Here is a 4221-nt window from a genome sequence, read left to right as displayed (position 1 = left end):
CTTAAAAACATTCCTTATAAATTAGATTAAATCATTTTCTGGAGAATAACGTATAATAGTATCAATAAGACACAAACTATCAATTTTCATAAACTCAAATTTATTATATGACAAATACAGAATATTAGTGAATGACACCATTCTTATTGATATCAATAAAAAAAAAAGATACCAAAGTCTTCAAATCATCAAAAGTAATAAAAGAGGCCGTCCGGAGGTACCTTGTTACTCTCGGTGTAAACACTTATAGGCGGAATCCGGTAACACCTCTTGAATAGCATGTGGAAGACAGAGTAGAGTGGCTAGGCTCAGAAGCATGTTCTCCACTTCAACTGACTAATGATATGTTAAGGATAAAGACAACACAAACCACATACATCGATTGTGAGGGTGGAATCAGGTATGAAACATCTATAACTAGAAAGGTTAAAGATACGAAGATGGTGAAATACCTTTACCCGGGATCAGTAGCACCTGTGGTAATGGACACACCTTTGTAATGCTTGATCACTTACAACTGATCAACTTTAATACGAAAGTCTTAGGTATTGTCACTCAGGAAATTTTTTTATAAATATCTATAAAACACATATATATGTTAGATATACTCTATCTCTAGAATATATCTTTACCCGGGACGTGTAACACTTGTGTGGATAGACACAACTTTGTAATACATGATCTATTACACGAAATGAACTTCACTAACGAAGAGTTATTTAATGCGTCGTTGGAGACATTAATCAAATACCTATACTGAATTTTTATGTTAGATAAAAGGTATTTCTTGATAATAAACATAAGAGATTACGATGAAAGATAAAGGACGTAGAAGTAAAAATTTTGTTAAAAAGATGAAATACTCCTGCCTTAAACTAGCTCCTTGTAATGCATTTTCAGTTAGATACCCGCATGATAATGCATTCTATTCTTTATAATCATAAATGTTTATGTTCTTAACACGTTTTTATCATTTCTTATACAATCTTAAAGATTCAGGCTTAAAGATCTTGGTTATGAACAACCATTATAATGCAACACAATACATATTCATCATAAACAATTCATTTATCATAATAACCATTATATTTGTACCAGATTCTTTAAGTCCTCAGTCACGTATGTTAATGTATAAGAGATTTTTCTACCACTGACGAGTGGCTCCGTGGTGTAGTGGTTAGCACAACTGCCTCATAAACAGTTGGTCCGGGTTCGATTCCCGGTGGGGCCTTTGTTTTCAGTATTTTTTCTGATCATAAAGACTCGTACGTAGTCTCTCTCTCTCTCTCTCTCTCTCTCTCTCTCTCTCTCTCTCTCTCTCTCTCTCTCTCTCTCTCTCTCTCTCTCTCTCTCTCTCTCTCTCTCAGCCGAGAGGCAAGTTGATATGTGCTGGGTGGGTTGGGTGCAGTGTGGCTCGCCGTCATATGGCAAGAAGTTCATTGCTCTCACTCAGTCACGCAATCTACATTCATAGTAGCTGGCTGGAGATATATATATATATATATATATATATATATATATATATATATATATATATATATATATATATATATATATATATATATATATATATATATATATATTTTTTTTTTTTTTTTTTTCCAAAAGAAGGAACAGAGGGGGCCAGGTGAGGATATTCCAAAAAAGGCCCAGTCCTCTGTTCTTAACGCTACCTCGCTAACGCGGGAAATGGCGAATAGTTTAAAAGAAAAAAAAATAATATATATATATATACATATATATATATATATATATATATATATATATATATATATATATATATATATATATATATATATATATATATATATATATATATATATATATATATATATATATATATATATATATATATATATATATATATATATATATATGTTTTTTTTTTTTTTTTGCTTTTGTCGCTGTCTCCCGCGTTTGCGAGGTAGCGCAAGGAAACAGACGAAAGAAATGGCCCAACCCACCCCCATACACATGTATATACATACGTCCACACACGCAAGTATACATACCTACACAGCTTTCCATGGTTTACCCCAGACGCTTCACATGCCCCGATTCAATCCACTGACAGCACGTCAACCCCGGTATACCACATCGCTCCAATTCACTCTATTCCTTGCCCTCCTTTCACCCTCCTGCATGTTCAAGCCCCGATCACACAAAATCTTTTTCAATCCATCTTTCCACCTCCAATTTGGTCTCCCTCTTCTCCTCGTTCCCTCCACCTCCGACACATATATTCTCTTGGTCAATCTTTCCTCACTCATTCTCTCCATGTGCCCGAACCATTTCAAAACACCCTCTTCTGCTCTCTCAACCACGCTCTTTTTATTTCCACACATCTCTCTTACCCTTACGTTACTTACTCGATCAAACCACCTCACACCACACATTGTCCTCAAACATCTCATTTCCAGCACATCCATCCTCCTGCGCACAACTCTATCCATAGCCCACGCCTCGCAACCATACAACATTGTTGGAACCACTATTCCTTCAAACATACCCATTTTTGCTTTCCGAGATAATGTTCTCGATTTCCACACATTCTTCAAGGCTCCCAGAATTTTCGCCCCCTCCCCCACCCTATGATCCACTTCCGCTTCCATGGTTCCATCCGCTGCCAGATCCACTCCCAGATATCTAAAACACTTCACTTCCTCCAGTTTTTCTCCATTCAAACTCACCTCCCAATTGACTTGACCCTCAACCCTACTGTACCTAATAACCTTGCTCTTATTCACATTTACTCTTAACTTTCTTCTTTCACACACTTTACCAAACTCAGTCACCAGCTTCTGCAGTTTCTCACATGAATCAGCCACCAGCGCTGTATCATCAGCGAACAACAACTGACTCACTTCCCAAGCTCTCTCATCCCCAACAGACTTCATACTTGCCCCTCTTTCCAAAACTCTTGCATTCACCTCCCTAACAACCCCATCCATAAACAAATTAAACAACCATGGGGACATCACACACCCCTGCCGCAAACCTACATTCACTGAGAACCAATCACTTTCCTCTCTTCCTAGACGTACACATGCCTTACATCCTCGATAAAAACTTTTCACTGCTTCTAACAACTTCCCTCCCACACCATATATTCTTAATACCTTCCACAGAGCATCTCTATCAACTCTATCATATGCCTTCTCCAGATCCATAAATGCTACATACAAATCCATTTGCTTTTCTAAGTATTTCTCACATACATTCTTCAAAGCAAACACCTGATCCACACATCCTCTACCACTTCTGAAACCACACTGCTCTTCCCCAATCTGATGCTCTGTACATGCCTTCACCCTCTCAATCAATATCCTCCCATATAATTTACCAGGAATACTCAACAAACTTATACCTCTGTAATTTGAGCACTCACTCTTATCCCCTTTGCCTTTGTACAATGGCACTATGCACGCATTCCGCCAATCCTCAGGCACCTCACCATGAGTCATACATACATTAAATAACCTTACCAACCAGTCAACAGTACAGTCACCCCCTTTTTTAATAAATTCCACTGCAATACCATCCAAACCTGCTGCCTTGCCGGCTTTCATCTTCCGCAAAGCTTTTACTACCTCTTCTCTGTTTACCAAATCATTTTCCCTAACCCTCTCACTTTGCACACCACCTCGACTAAAACACCCTATATCTGCCACTCTATCATCAAACACATTCAACAAACCTTCAAAATACTCACTCCATCTCCTTCTTACATCACCACTACTTGTTATCACCTCCCCATTTGCGCCCTTCACTGAAGTTCCCATTTGCTCCCTTGTCTTACGCACTTTATTTACCTCCTTCCAGAACATCTTTTTATTCTCCCTAAAATTTAATGATACTCTCTCACCCCAACTCTCATTTGCCCTTTTTTTCACCTCTTGCACCTTTTTCTTGACCTCCTGTCTCTTTCTTTTATACATCTCCCACTCAATTTCATTTTTTCCCTGCAAAAATCGTCCAAATGCCTCTCTCTTCTCTTTCACTAATACTCTTACTTCTTCATCCCACCACTCACTACCCTTTCTAATCAACCCACCTCCCACTCTTCTCATGCCACAAGCATCTTTTGCGCAATCCATCACTGATTCCCTAAATACATCCCATTCCTCCCCCACTCCCCTTACTTTCATTGTTCTCACCTTTTTCCATTCTGTACTCAGTCTCTCCTGGTACTTCCTCACACAAGTCTCCTTCCCAAGCTCA

At 38.3% G+C, this 4221-nt stretch overlaps 1 non-coding gene across 1 annotated transcript; it reads left to right on the top strand.

The window, feature by feature from the left end:
* Nucleotides 1-1159: 1159 nt before the first annotated feature.
* Nucleotides 1160-1231, top strand: TRNAM-CAU (transfer RNA methionine (anticodon CAU)). The gene has a single exon. It is a non-coding gene; the product is annotated as a tRNA-Met (tRNA).
* Nucleotides 1232-4221: the final 2990 nt, after the last annotated feature.

This window comes from Panulirus ornatus, chromosome 55 (assembly GCF_036320965.1).
Source record: "Panulirus ornatus isolate Po-2019 chromosome 55, ASM3632096v1, whole genome shotgun sequence".
NCBI lineage: Eukaryota > Metazoa > Arthropoda > Malacostraca > Decapoda > Palinuridae > Panulirus > Panulirus ornatus.
This window is presented reverse-complemented; position numbering and strand designations above follow the sequence as displayed.